Genomic DNA, 15,537 nt, shown 5'->3' on the forward strand with positions numbered 1-15,537 from the left:
TATTTTATGGGCTTTATGTTGCTATTATAAGAGCAAATTCTTTTTTCATTTATTATCTAGTTCTGGTTGGTTGGTATGTTTGTCTGTCTGTTTGTTTGTTTATTGAGACAAAAGTTCAGGTTAACCTTGAGCTCACTATGTAAACCCAGGCTGGCCTCGAATTCAAGGTGATCCTCTTGCCTCAGCCTGACAAATGCTGGAATTACAGGCGTGCACCACGACAGGTTTCTGGTTATTGATAAACATTTATTAGTATTTCTACCCTTTTCCAGTTTGTTTTCAGGGAGTATCGAGGTATCACTCGGAGAATCTATCCTACCTCCCTTTCCCTAGTTAACATTTTTGTCTCTAGTCTTAATGTGTTGGCTAGAATTTCAGACACATTAAACACAACTAGTAACAGCATACCAACACTGATGCCCAAAGAAAATCAAAGAAAAGACAACAACACAACATAATTAGGAGAGAGTTTTATTTTAATAATTATAAGAAACAAACTTGTGAACCTGAATAGGAAAATGACAGCAGTAAAAAAAAAAACAGAAAAAAAAAAAAAACCGGACTGAAATAAACTAGTACCAAATCAAATGACCCCTTTCCAAGTGGAGGACAGAAAAAACAACCCAGTTGGAGGGTGGGAGGCACCTCCAAGCCAGAGACAAAACTAAAGAATGACACCCTTCAGGTTCCCTCCACACAGAAACAGGATCACTGTGGTGCGTTGCAGAGGACCCCTCCTCCCTGGCGGCCCTCTAGGCGAGGAGGAAGAACCTGGGAAGCCCCAGGAGAGGCAGATCCCGCAGGTTTCCAGTCCCCTGGGTAGCCGGGAGTCCACCGGGAGGCTGGGGGCTGTGTGGGATGAGACAGAGGCCACCCAGGGGAGGCATTCCTGAGGACTTGAACTCAGGGTTCCTTAAATTCAGCCGATTTCTCTACTCCTGAAAGGGATGAGCATAATCCCGCCTCGGGACCTTCGCCCGCCCTGTTCTCTCTTCTCCGGAGGCCACACAGCAGACACGTTAATGTCCTTTATGTTCTACTCAGAAGTGTGAACACCCCATCTAATATTTCAACACCCTACCTCTCACTATTCATACACTTTATATCCTACTGTCCTGCTTTTTCTTAACAGCTAGCATTATCAATACATTTTATTTATCTTATTGTCTTGCTTCCTTACTAAAATGTAAGATCCACGAAGACAGACTATCGTCTGGTTTTTGTTACAGCCCGAGGGACTGGAGGTCAGTGGTGCAACCAGTGGGAGACCAGGGAAGGCTGGACGAGGCCAGTTAGGCTTGGCGCACGGTGCCCTGCCTCTCGCCCCGCCTGGTGCTGCAGACCCACACATCAGGCAAAGTCATCCCCAAGCATTCGTGTGAGTCCCCCAAGAGGATCTCACATGTACCAGTGAACAACCAATGAACAAGCCTCGTCACCCAGGGCCTTCATTCTGATCAGGATTTATGTCATAGGGTAGCAACTTATCCTCCAGAAAAATTCCGCTGTTAAAACCTTTTAAAGCTGTAAAGAAGCTGTTATTAGTCCGCTGTGGTGGCTCACACCTCTAAGGAGGCTGAGGCTGAGGCAGGAGGATCGCTGCACGTTCCAACCAGCCTGGGCTACCAAGTGAGTTCAAGGCCAGCCTGAACTGCGCAGTGAAACCCTATCTCAAAAAGAAAAAACAAGGAGGAGGAGGAGAAGGAAGAGGAGGAGGAAAAGCTTTTTACAGAGTCATAAAATCATAATGCTATGGCCTGAGGGCTTAGCTAAGTGGTAGTGCTTAGAATGCTTGAGGTGTACAGGGTTCAAAGACCAGCACCTCCCTAAAAAGCTGTAGACCTTAGAAAGAGACCTTAAAAATCCGCCTCATCTTAATCCTGTGAATAGCAGTTCTGCTTAACGAGACCTATGGTAATGGCTCAGTTGCATGCCCAAGCCGAGACCTGACCCCAGAACCAGGACTACATTGCTGGCCACACTGAGTGTGACAAACCTGCAGAGTCCTGCTGAACTTTGTCCTCTGAACGCACAGACAGCTGTTTTGAATAGTTATCAGGCAAAGCCAGTGAGGGGGTGGGCAGGGATTGCTGTTTGGAAAAGAACTTTGGCAGTCTGACTCAAAAGCCTTAGCCAGGTCTATGCCCTCTCGTGCAAAAATTCCAAGTCTCCAAAATTTATTCAGATAAAAAGCAAAATCAGAACATCTCTGTAATGGTCCCTTCTTTTTACCCACCCCATTTCTCATTTCTTTTAGTAACAATCCTCTCTCATCCATCACTTATACCAGCACGTTCGACTCTTATTAAATTTTAACCAGATAATATTTGTTAAAATTTTTTTCTTGTCAGGTGTGGCACACACCTGTAATCCCAGCACTTGGGAGGCTGAGGCAGGAAGATTGCCATGCATTTGAGGCCAGCTTTGGCTACACAGTGAGTTCAAGGTCAGCCTGAACTGCATAATAAGATCCTGTTTCAAAATTATTTTTTCTTTTCATAGTTGACAAATAATATTGTATTAATGTTTTGATTTGCCTTTTTTGAAAATTATATAGTCAGAAGTTCATTTTCCCTGGATGCTTATTGGACATGTGTACTGTATTCCTGTTAGGTCTGACCTTGTTGAAATATGACCTTTATCGTTTTCACACTTCTAGGCTATGTCTCTGAGCTGTATCTTTTTCCTTTTCATCTAGAGAGAAATTCTTGACTGAGCCCAGACAGGTGAGAACTCAAACCCACAGGGAGAAGTGGACAGGACCTGTATGAGCAGGGCATGCCGAGGGTGAAGGTCTATCTGTAATAACATGGGTGTTCCCAATGTTTGTGTTCCGAATTCTACTATTCATGAAATCCCTACCTTGGAGGCCAAGACTTAATTTCTTAATTCTCCCAGTTCAAATATTTACTGTCTTTTAATTTTTTCACTACAGACATTTGGGGGGGAAACTTCTGTGGATATTGTAAGAAAGAAAAGGAAAGAGGGAGAGAGGGAGGGATAGAAAGGAAGGAAAGAAAGAAGGGAGGGAGAGAAGGGAGAGGGCCCAGGGAGCCTTCCCGGGAGCCTGACCCAGCGCGGGAACCGACACTGGGCAGGCTGCAGCCAGGGCCAGGTCTCGGCTGGAGCCTTGGCTCTGGCTTTGGGTGGGCAGAGCCCGGACACTGTGGAGCATGATGCCCTTCTGAGCTTGGTCGGGGATGTAGGCGAGCAGTGCTGTGTGCTGACACTGGCACCTGGCGTTGGTCTGACCTCACTGGACACTTTGAGGGCCTTCGCTGTCCAACACCTGCACTCGAGGTTCGCCTGCATCTCCCTCAGGCCTTTCTTGGGGTGCCTCTTGGCAGACACATAACCCTCAGGACTTGGGCTCTGTCTGCTGGGGAGGCGTAACTTCACAATGGAGCTTCCTTTCTTTCTTTTATAAATTTTCTTCCTCTTTCTTTCTTTCATCCTTTCCTCCTTCATTTTCTTTCTGTCTTTGTCTTTTTTTCTTTCTTTGTAGTCCTGGAGACCACACCCAGGGCCTGTGCATGCTGGCAATTGCTTGACCATGGAGCCACACCCCGGCCTCTGTGACTGGTTTCTTGATGCCATCTCTGTACCCTTTTCAAGACTAGAAGGTTGTGAGGGGAAGGGGTGTTGGACTGGGCTCTATCTACACTGTCAACTTTGTCTCCGAGAGCATCTGGGACCTAGCAGGGAAGTTCTACTGTATCATTTTCAGAGTAATTGTTTTATTGTCTTTATTCTACCTAAAAATACAAAGAAAATTCTTACATCTTCATTTCTTGCTCTTCGGTTGTTGTTGCTGCTGTTTCTGTGATTTTTGTTTTCTGAGACAAGGTCTCAGTATTTAGCTCATGATGGCCTCAAAATCATAGCAATCTTCCTCCCTCGGCTTCCCAAATCTGGTTTATAGACACGCACCACCACGTATGACTGCTGCCCGGTTTTTTAATCTATAAAATACTCTTGATCTAGGCACAGTGACTTGGGAGGCTGAGTTAGGAAGATCACAAGATCAAGGCCAGCCCAGGCAACTCAGTGAGATTCTGACTCAAAATCAAATTTTGCAAATGACTGGGGCAGCCAGGTGTGGTGGCGCACACCTGTGATCCCAGCTCTCAGGAGGCCGGGGTAGGAGGATCAGTGCACGTTCAAGGCCATCCTCCACTACACATCGAGTTCAAGGCCAGCCTGAACTACAGAGTGAGAGCCTGTCTCAAACAACAAACAAACAAAAATGGCTAGGGATATGGTTCAGTGGCTGAGCAACAGTTTACCCAGCATAAGTTCAATCCTCAGTATTGTTAAAATAGTTAAACTGTTCAGTTTTCCCAGATCAATCCTCAGTATTAAAAACAGAAAACTACTTGAGTAAGAAAACATCAATGAGGATGTAAATACCAGCTCCGGACATTTTCATTTCTGTGTATCAGCTGCCCTGGTTCCAAATGCCCAAACACAGAACTGCTCTTTTCATGCGTTCCAGAAGCTTGTGATAATCCTTCCTCCAGGCATGTCTGTGAGGTTGTCTCACATTTTGCCATCACCCATCTTCTGTCCCTCGACTTCTCAGGTGTTTTTAGGTAGTTAGTATCTGTTTCTGTTTTTAACATTTCACTTACCTTGGTATTATGAAAAATACCAAACATGCACCAAACGGAGAGACTAGTATAGCAAAGGCCTAAATACTCTTCGAACTCATTCAAAATCCCCACTCAAAATCAGCCCTTTCATCTACACCCCATCCTCAGGGGCACGTTTTCCTCTTTAGCTCCATTTAAAGTGGCAACTGCTTTGCTTTCAGGAGAAGGCAGCTTTTTCTTTAGTAGCTGTTTAGATGTGGAATATGCATTCCATGAATGAGAGTTCAGTGGCTTTCCAACCTGTGCCATCGGTGCCATAACCTAATTTCAGAACATTTTAGTCATCCCCAGAGAAAGATTGTGCTCTTTGGCAGCCACTCGGCATCTCTGTCCACAGAGCTTTGTCTCTTCTGATATTCATAAAAATGGCATGTACGGTGCATAAGAAGTGCTTCCTTAGGTGTCTTTTCAATTATTTAGCCTAATGTCAGAAGCGCAAAAGCCATCTAGCGTCTCTGTGTTGTCCGTCTGTCCTCTTCACATCTGGACTCGGCATCTACCCTGCTTTCGGGAGTGGCGTGGCGTGGGGGGAGGCAGTCTCCATCTACTGTCTGTGCTTATTGTTCTGGACTCGCTTCTCACTTCAGTCCTAAAGTAGTGCTGTGTGTGGGAAGTTAAGCACAACATTCACTGAAGTGAAATAGAAAACCAGCTCAAGGATCCACACGTAAGACTTTCAAGTCTGTTTCCCTCTTCTCCTCCCCCTTTACAGATGCATTCAAAAAAGCTGGAATATACCCTCCCACGCTTCCTCTGATTGTCCAGTGCTCTATGGAAAATATTATTTACCGATCAGAACAAAACAAAATAAATGCCCTTAAAAGGAAAGACGCAATCATTGGAGGAGCCAAAGCTCACCCAGGCAGCCTCCCTCCCGTCCCGCCCTGGCCCACAGCAGGGAGGAAAAGCTCTGTGCCTGCGAAGACACTGGGGTGGATGTTTTTCCTCCTGAAGGAAAGCATGGTTTGGGAGTCCCTCTCTCCCTGCCGGCCTCATCTAGTGCTGGATGTAAGTACTCTGATTAGATATGCAGCCATAGGTTCGAACTTTAAAATTGGAAACGTTGGGAGAGCGACAAGGGAAGAGGAGGAGGAAAGGAAAGAAGAGAAAGTGAGAAAAGAAGGAGAGAGAGAAACAAGGTGTTTATAAAAGGGGAGAGTAGGGGGAATTGAAGGGAGGTGAGGGGAATGGGGGGAAAAGATCAAGTTGTACCACGAACAGGTACAAATTCTCTACGATGAATGTGATCATTATGTGTATCTAAAATGTACCACTAAAATCTGATTGGAGAAAAAAAGGAATAAAACTGTTACAACACACAGAGAAAGATAATAAAATAGGAAAAGTTTCTCAAGGAGACCTTACTGGCGATAGAGGTGGAGAAACAGGACTTGCCGTAGTGAGCGCCAGCCTTTCCTCGGGTCAGCGCCAGTCAGAGTCACAGCGCAGGCTTCTTCAGCCCTGTGGCTGCTGTCCCTTCCCACCCACTTCTGCTTAGCCTCCCTCACCTCTTCCCGGTCGGCCGCTCCATCTCTTTCCTCCAAAGCAAATTCACTTCATCTTGTGGGGTTTTGAAACACCCACGCATTTTGTGTGTTTATGCAACTGTTCAGAGAATGTAAGTTCTGTTTCTCCGTACAGAAGAGATAAGGCCTAGGGTGGTGGGATGCACTGGAAAGGCCAGTACCTGAGAGGCGGAAGCTGGACCATCACGTTGAAGACCAGCCTAGGCAGTTTAGCAAGACTCTGTTTCAAACAAAAGGAAAAGGGGTGGAGATTGCAGCTCAATGGGAGAGCGCTTGCCTTATATGAGTAAGGCCTTGGGTTCAAACCCAGCACCACCAAAAAAGGGGGGGAAAAGCCCATTTATTTTCCAGTATTTGTGATTGAACCTAGAGACTTTACACTGAGCTACACTCCTGTCATGGTTACTGCAATCTCTCCTTGCTGAGACAAAATACCAAACACCTTTGTGTGGAGGACCACGTGGACGACTCTTCTGGAATAAAGAGCAGCCACCTCCACTTTGGCTAAATCCAGCCCCATATCCGTGTACTGATGTGCACAGAGCTGGCTGAGCTGTTTCCTCCTCCCTTCAACTGGCTCTCAGCAATGTAACAGGGATGCTGAGGTGCTGATGTGTACTCTTTGAAGCCAGGCGCTGTTTCCCTGCCCTAGTGTCTCCCTAAACATGGCTGAGCTGGAGGGACAGCAGAAAGCCAGCACACCAGGGCTGTCAACTGCTTCAAACCTGGAGATGAGATTGCTTAAAATTAGAATAATTTAGCCGGGCGTGGTGGCTCACACCTGTAATCCCAGCACTTGGGAGGCTGAAGTGGAAGGATCTTTGCAAGTCTGAGACCAACCTGGGCTACAAAGTGAGCTCAAGGCCAGCCTGAACTGCATAGGAGACCCCGTCTCAAAAAAAGACAAAAAAAAGTTAAAATAATTAGGTGATGTTTTCACGTATGATGAAATGAATGCATAATTAAAATATGAATATTATGTTGAAGATGATAGATTATGATAAAATTTTAAATATCATGGGATAGAAAAAAATGAATAAAGCAAAGAGAGAGAGAAGGAACAAAAAAAGTGAGATAAAGTCCTAGAAGAAAACTTTCAACTCAGAGTGACATATTTTGTAAAATTATCTTTCAAAGATGATGGACAAATAAGATCTTCCATGACAAAAACAAGCTGAAGAAACCCATGGCCACCTAATCAGAACTCAAAAAACTTTTTCCCAAGAATAGCCTTGAAAGAGATCATGAAAACTAGCAATGCCAAAGGGCTAGGAGAATGAGTACCCCAGGCAGGGTGAACAGCCAAGCAGGAGAATACAAGGGAAGCAGAAACAACAATTATACAGTGACAAGAAGAAACCCTTCAGTAATAACTCTCAATACAAGTGGTCTCAATTCCCCATCAAAAGATACAGACTGGACCCGGGGATATAGCTCAGAGGCACAGCACCTGCCTGGCAACCCCAGGTTCCTGAGTTCAATTCTTAGGACTCAAAAAAAATACAGATTGGTAGAATGAATCAATAAACAAAATCCCCAGTATGCTATATACAAGAAACACATTTACCCAAAAAGAGTCACAGACTAAAAGCCAAAGAATGGAAAACAATATTCCAGGCAAGGGAAACCCAAAAACAAGCAGCAGTAGCTATCATATTTTCAGAAAAAGGGGACTTTAAGTGAAAACTGATCAAAAGAGGCAAAGAAGGTCACTACATATTGGTTGAGGAAACAACTCAACAGGAAGAGATAACAATTACAAACATATACACACTGCACCTGGGCACCTCAACTTCAAAGCACACACAACTAGACACAAAGATCAGATAAACCTTTACACAATTGTAGTGGGAGACCTCAGGACCTCACTGTCACAAATAGATCCACTAGACAAAAACTCAACAAAGAAATGTCAGAGGTGAGCCACACCTTTGAACAAATGAATGTAATAGAGATCTACAGAGTTTCCACCCAGCAGCAACAGAATACGCATCCTTAGCAACACGTGGAACTTTCTCCCAAGTAGGTCATACATCAGCCCATGAAGCATGTGTAAGTAAATAGGATAGGATTGAAATTATTCAATACATATTATTAGATCACAGTGCAATGAAACTAGAAATCAATGACAAAAAACCCACCGAAATTATACGAATGTCTGGAAATTAAACAATACCTTCTTGAATAATCAATGGATCACAGAAGAAATTAAACAGTTCCTAGGCTCAAACAATAGTGCCTGTACATCTCTCCCCTGATGATGGAAGGCTGGGCAACATGGAGAGCTAGGCAAGATGGCACCTCCCAAGGACACTCCCAGTATGCACAGGTGATGGCACAGATCCCAAACAATAGGGAAATCACAGAGCATGAGCCAAGGGTTATAGATCGAATGTTGTAATATGCTTTCTGATATATGACTATAACTCTTTATGATGCAAAGACGTATTCAAGCCATGCTAAGAAACCGAATGCTGATGCAATGATCAGACTGGCAATCCAGGGTCCTGCTGACCAGTCTTTTATCTCTCCTCCCCCGAGAGATTTTTTACTGGATTTTGCAAGGCAGAAAATCAAATACCTTTGCCACTGAGTAAGCCATATGCAGGACCTAGAGTACCACTGCTTAACAGCTCCTAAATACGGGCGAAGTCTTTAGTTAAAAAGGGACCCAGTCAAAGATGACTGGTTCCGCGATTAGGCATTGCAGCTGTTAGTACAGACCTACCAGTCCTACTGCAGCAGAATCCATCCCAAGTAAAGTTTTAAGGCCAGCGTCAGCGACAAGCCAAAGGCTCCATCTTCTCAGGTCACAGCCTTCAAGCCAGTTCTGGCAACTACTGCAGTTCAGAATGTTTTCATTAATCCCTTAATGATTAGATTTAAAAATATCACTACCACCAACACAAAGCACAGCCAATGAACCAAACCCACTGAAAATAAAACAGGGAGATGATGATGACAGTGGTACTATGTAACAGTGCAGTGTGCGCTAGTCCAGATGCATTTTAAAATAGAGCTGATTTTGAGCCTGTGTAACAAGATAGAGCATTCTAGATCTTGCTTTTATCTTAGAAAACTTAAATACAGCTTAAATATTTTTCAATTAGTTTAAATTGTTAGATTTCTTTAATAAGAATATAAGTGTTTTCTCATTCGGCTTCAAGTACAAAAGTTAAAAACTTGTTTCTTAATAGTTTTATTCTGGTGAGTAGCTGTGAGCGTGGCAGGCTCCGGCGGCCCAGGCTGGGAGCCTCCGGAGTTTACTGGGACCTGCGCCATGCCGGGACCTGGAGCTCTAGGGGAACCACGCAACCCCTCCCCCTCTGCCAGTTTTGTTTTGTTGAACTTCAATATACATGAAAGTGTGGACAGCTATTTTGAAGAGAACGAGAGACTCTACGACAGCCATTAGTGACTTCCCTATTGTCTGGTTTTGAAGACCTAAAACGCCTTCCTCATTCTGTTCAGATCAGTTTTATACTATGTTGTTTTGTATGAATTCTCTGTATGCGAAAACATGGACAACTATTTGGAAGAAAACAAGAGACAATATGATAGACAGTGAAGATCTCAGATCGTCTAGCTTTGAAATTTATATCTCTTACATTGCTTTCTTATGTCCTATTTTGTTCTGTTTTGTTGCGTTTTACTCCCTTTAAAATAAAAATTTAAAAATAATTTTATTAATGTCAAGTGCTACCGTGCCAGTTCTATTTTTGAAAGCAGTTTTCTGCCGTTTATTACTGACCGTAGCACTGAATTCAGTTTCCCAGCCTCGCTGCTAAGTCTATCATTGATTTCTAACCTGCATTTAAGTAAGTACTTTCTTTCTGTAAGGTAAAAAGTATCGCTTTCATCATCACTCTTTCCACTGAGTCCCAGAATTCAGGAACCATGTTTTGGAGAGGCAGATGCAGAGATTCTAAATCCATGTGGGAAGTGCTGAAGTTCCTTGGTCTTCCCTGCTTCTCCACCCGAACTCCTTTCTAGTTCCCATTTGTTTTCTGTACCAGTCACCTACAGGCTTATTTCTCCCATTGCCCTTAAATTTAAAAGGTTATAACTGGGCTTTTAAATGCCATCCCTGATAATACAGCTCAGTGACATTTCCGTATCTTTAAAACCTGTTTTACATGTTCTAGTTTACTTGAATCTGAATGTTTGCTTTTTACTCCACACCAAAGTAGGAATTGGGTTTTACCCCTTCCCTTTCATCCCTGTTGGATTTATATGCTTTTGACATGTAGTTTTGGGTCAGTTACACTCACTGTATTCCAAGTTGATAACTCTATCACAGTTCACTATTTTAATTTAGTAGAGCTGCGATAGTTTCAAATCTGCCTTGATCGTAATTTACGGGACCTAACTCTGAAGTCACTGAAGGCCAGATGTTTTCTTCCCACCGCATGCACCTACGCTGTCACTCCTGCCTACACCCTCTACTACTGTAACCCAGACCACCTTTGCAGTTCGTTGGCGAAGACGTCACACATGAGGGCGGGTCGGACCCAAGGCGGACTCTATGACAGGTCCCTCCTCCACGAGGCCAACAAAGGAGCCAAATGACCTCCTGTGACTTGCTCTTCGTAAGTTTCCCAGTAATGCTGCTAAACACCTTCCCGTTTACACATCTAAGAGTCTTACTGGTAAGACTGCAAAGCTTTTGAGAATGTGCAAAGGCTCGTTTTACTTAGTTTAAATAAGTTTTGGCATGTCTGCCTTAGGAATACTCATGCAGAATTTTCTGAAGTAAATCTTCATAAGTTAAAGTTTGAACCGAGGATCCTCAATACTTAGTCATAAGTTTCATCTTAGGATGCTGCTTGAGATCTGAGAAATAGCCCAGTACCAGGGAAGAATGTCTCATCACAGTTTGAGTGTTTAAGGACGTCAGGGAAAGATGCTCTGAAAACTTTTTTAAAAGTCTGACTGACATCATAGGAGAGAAGGTTCACTGTGCAGCATAGACAGCACTACTCGAACGCTCTCAGGCGTGTCAGAGGGCCTACATTCTAGTACTGGCTTCGTAACTTACCAACCGTGTGACCTCCTGTCACCTCTAGGCCTTGCTTCCTCACTAGTAAGAGGAAATTAACACCTCCCTTAGCTACCTCACAGGGATGTTGTGAGGGCTGACTGATGTAAGTGAAGTCTTTCAGAATTATAAATGCATTCAAAATTATTATTAATGCATTTTTTTCAAGGTTATTTTAAAAAATTATGTTTAAAAAGTAATAATGCCTGTGTGACACACCAGACCTAAGAGACAATGCAAGCAGTCCTAAGGAGGGAGGTTTATGGCCAGGAATGCCCACGTCAGGAAGACAGTGAGCCTAATAATCTAATGATACTGCTCGAGATTCTAGAAAAACAAGAATTATCCAAATCCAAATATACTACAAAGACAGAAATTACACACACACACACACGGGGGATTTGCTACTTTTAATTAAGCTAATTGGTACATCAGATATAATGATCACACTCATCATGGGGAGTTTGTACCTGTACTTGATATATCTTGATTCTTTTCTGCTTCCCATTTCTCTCCCGTCTTCAACCCTCTTCCTCTCCTGATTTACAAAAGTTTCGTTTCCATGTTCTCCTTTTCTTACTTTTTCCTTTCCCTTCCTTCCTTTCCCTTAATGAACGTCATTTCTCTTCTCTTCCTCTGGCACTCAAGAGCATCCACAAAGGGGAAGAACACCCTTAGGAAGGCACTCAGTCCCTCTCTTCTAGAAAACCAAGATGAGAGCTCGTGCTGGAGGAATAAGCCCCACGGGCCTCCCGACGCTCCCCCCGACCTCGGGTCCTCCAACCACATACACCACCAAAGGCCCAGCCTGGCAGCACCCACCGCCGGCCTCTCAGCGTGCACCCCCTCCCAGCCCCAAGAAGACTCAGGCGGGCGCTACGGTGCTGCACAGCAGTCCTCCAATGCCCTGAGAATGTACAGTGTGGCTTGGGAGGACATTTTGGGGTGTAGGGGATGCTGATCACTGGGAAGGGCAGAGCTGGAGAGGTGCTTTGACGTCCTTTGGAGTTTGAGGTCATTTTGCAGTACCTCCCTTCTTTCTCAAGGCCAGTTCAGAGCCAGGGGAAGGGGAGGGCATCAACCTTAAGCTCTTAACATTTGCCAGGCCCTTTACACAAATCTCATTAGATTTCCCAACCAATTATTAAACCCATTTTACAGAGAAGGAAACTGAGGCCCAGAAAAGGTGGTTTATCCAGTATAGCACAGCTAATTAGTGAGGAAGCTGTATCCCAGGCCTGTATGTTCCAAAGGTTCTGCTTACAGCCCAACCTGATGGGGATAGGGCCCTAGACTCAGAAAAAGAGCTGCTTCTCTCCAGCTGAGAAGGCTCTTCAAGAATCAAAAAGTTTTCATGATCATTTGTAAAGCTTTAATGGGTTGTAAAGGAGGCCCACTGTTGATTACCAGCTATAGGGTCACTCTAACATTACAGCTTTTGCCATGAGAACTTTCCCGACCTGTTTATGGCTGGAGTATCACGCAAGAACCCAGATGTGGCTTAGAAGCTATAGAAGCTCAGGGTGAGCTGTGTCAGGTATCTGCAAACAAACTCCTTCTCCAGGGATTAAGAGGCAGCGAGAAGGTGCAGCTGAGGAGGAACTCAGTTCAGTGGGAATCCTCGTTGGCGAGGCTATCGGGGGCTCCGTGGATTAACGTCAGCGCCTACGGTGTGGAATTGTTAAGGGCAAGAAAAGCAGTCTTTACCCCTCACATCTGGAGACCAGACTAGCTGAGACACCCTGTCCTGATGATGTCAGTGTCACCTGGCCTCTCCTAGATCATCAGAGCACACGGACATGTAAAAGTCAAGGCTGCTGGCCTTCACAGTAGACAGAGAGAACAGCAGCCTCAGGTGCAGGGAGAACCACTTTGGGAGGACCTCCCGATCCGAGCAGGGCTCCTTAGGGTTCTGCTGGCACAGGAAGCAGGACTTCAGTGACTGCCAGGCCTCCAGAGGCCTCACGTGAAGAAGTAAGAGGGTGCAGGGAGAGGGTCCTTTACAGGAGTGCTGAGTCCCCGGGACCACGGGGAGGCTGCTCACGGCACACCTGATGCAAAACAGCATCGGGGCCTCTGGCGCGGAATCTTTACAATGCTGAAGGAAAAAAGTATCAAGATCCCCAAATGTATTCCAAGACACGAAAATTTCAGATGACAGAACAAAATGTCTCCGTGAATCACCAAAGCAAAGAAGCTGCTAGAGAGAAATGAAGAGCAGTGAACTACGTTTCCAAGGAAACCAAGGACGGAACTGTAGGAACGCTGACACCGAGTGCGCTAGAAACCAGCAGACTGCTTCGGTGGCTTCTCATGCTGTGAGGGGAAACTCACAAGATACCAGCCCTCCCTTCACAGGGCGACTGCGGACACACCAGCAACGGGAGGCGGCTCCCGAAGACCTCGCACAGGAAGGCAACACGGTTTCCAGAAGGAAACAGGTTAATGTGTGTTCTGAAGGGACGAGACGGTCTGGGGGTCAGTTTAACACGGGCTGCAACCCTAACTTTGCGACTGCCACATACATTTGGGCAGCTCTTTAATCTTATCAAACCTCAGTCTTCGCACATGAGAAACAGAAACAGGACTTAAGAGGGTTAAGGACTAAATGAAGTGCAGACAATGTTACACACGTGGCACACATGAAAGCTCATGGATACTTTTCTGAGTAAAATCTAAATAAATGTCATCCACATTAAAAACCAACTTTGGGGGGCTGGGGATTTAGCTCAGCGGCATAAGCACCTGCCTTGCAAGCAGGCGGTCGTGAGTTCGATCCCTGGTACTGATAAAAACAAAGACAAAAAAAAAAAAATACTACTTAAAATTTGAAATTTTAAATTCAAAAATTGACTTTGAAGGTTAAAGATCTTTTTTTTTTTTTCCCAAAAAGGACTGGAGAGTGCCCATGGGTCTTGAACCACCGGACCAATCGGCCTGGGCGGTTGGGAAGCCAGACTCGAAGGAATCGCTGGGCTAAAGCCAGCCCTAAAGAATTTTTTTAAAAAGACCGTAATATGTGTTTATGGAAGAATGATGCAACTATATTTTAAGCAACCACCTATCCTTCCGCCCTGATTCTCAGAGCATGCTTTGCACCACTCCACACTGACCTGCAAAGAACTTTATGGTCCATCACTTCACTCACATTTAGCCAGATTACAAACTGCTCTGGTAAACACTGCTGCCAAACTACCCATTACATTCCGCGGCTTACGTTCTGGAGAGATCCCTGAAGACCTAGCAGTCAAAGGTGGCAAAGCAAAGGCAGCGGCTTCAGGGGCAGAAATCAACCACAAATTTAACCCTACCCTGGCCCAGGGCGCTAGCTCGGCCGCAGTGGAGAACATAATTTGGTTGCTTGTACATCAAGACTGGCTGATCTCAGAAGCTGTGGAGAAGCAGCTTAAGTTCTCAAATGCATTTGAAGTGTTTTCCTGAGAACAAGATGAAAACAAAGAGACCCCAGAGTTCAGTGAGCAAAGGGCAGACTTTTACCTCATTGCCAGGACTTTGCTGCTCAGAGGGGGTGAGAAAAGCAGGTGGCACAGTTCTTAGAACAAATGAAAGGCATCTGGAATGCTGAATACACCTGCCGAGGAGGGCAGACAGCAGACAGGTAATGCAAGAGCCTTAACACCGCCCCAGGGGACGCTGTTTGGCAAAACTGTCACACAGTTTAAGATGACATGGTGTAACAGAGCCCTCTCTGTGTCCCCCCCCACACACACACACACCCGGTCCCTGAGCATCTATTAGCAACTGCCAGGCAGACACTGACAGGCCGCAGTACCCGCCTTCCCTCACCACGTCCCTCCCTTTTCGCCTGCAATATTGAAAATGGCATAAAACCAGAGAAGATGGAAAAACTAAGTAAAAATAAAAGAAAAAATTACTCTGAACAGAGATGTGAGGTTGTTAAATTCAAGACAAGAAGGTAGACATTTTCCCTGTTTTTCTGAGACAGGGTCTCTATGCAGCTCAGGCCAGCCTCCTGAGCACACCAAGCGTGGTGCTACGGTTTGTGTGTAGATGTCCCTCAAGCCTCACGTGGTCGCGGTGGGGCAGGTGGCCGAGTCTGGCATTTGTGCTTGGCTCACTGTCTAGCGCTGGGACTGGCGGTGTGAGCGCTCCAGTAGCCACCAGAAACAAAGGGAGGTCAGCAGGGGTGCTTTGCCCTTTGGGTTCCTGATGCTTGCAGCCAGCCACTGTGCACAGCTGCTCCTTGGCCACGTCACCCTTCCTCTGAGCCAGCAGAGTACGGGCTGAAACATGGAAAACTGTTATCTAAATAATCCTTTCCTGCCTTCATTTTGGGTGT

General features: G+C 45.2%; 1 long non-coding RNA gene and 1 pseudogene across 1 annotated transcript; both read left to right on the forward strand.

Annotated features, from left to right (window-relative positions):
• Positions 1 to 5,439: 5,439 nt before the first annotated feature.
• On the forward strand, positions 5,440 to 15,118 carry LOC111755727 (uncharacterized). The gene is made up of 2 exons (XR_002790296.2): positions 5,440 to 5,660; positions 14,110 to 15,118. It is a non-coding gene; the product is annotated as an uncharacterized LOC111755727 (long non-coding RNA).
• On the forward strand, positions 8,190 to 9,864 carry LOC100725097 (transcription initiation factor TFIID subunit 9B-like; annotated as a pseudogene).
• Positions 15,119 to 15,537: the final 419 nt, after the last annotated feature.

Source organism: Cavia porcellus, unplaced genomic scaffold (genome assembly GCF_034190915.1).
Source record: "Cavia porcellus strain 051 isolate PalLab524CR breed Dunkin Hartley unplaced genomic scaffold, mCavPor4.1 scaffold_32, whole genome shotgun sequence".
NCBI classification, from domain to species: Eukaryota; Metazoa; Chordata; class Mammalia; order Rodentia; family Caviidae; genus Cavia; species Cavia porcellus.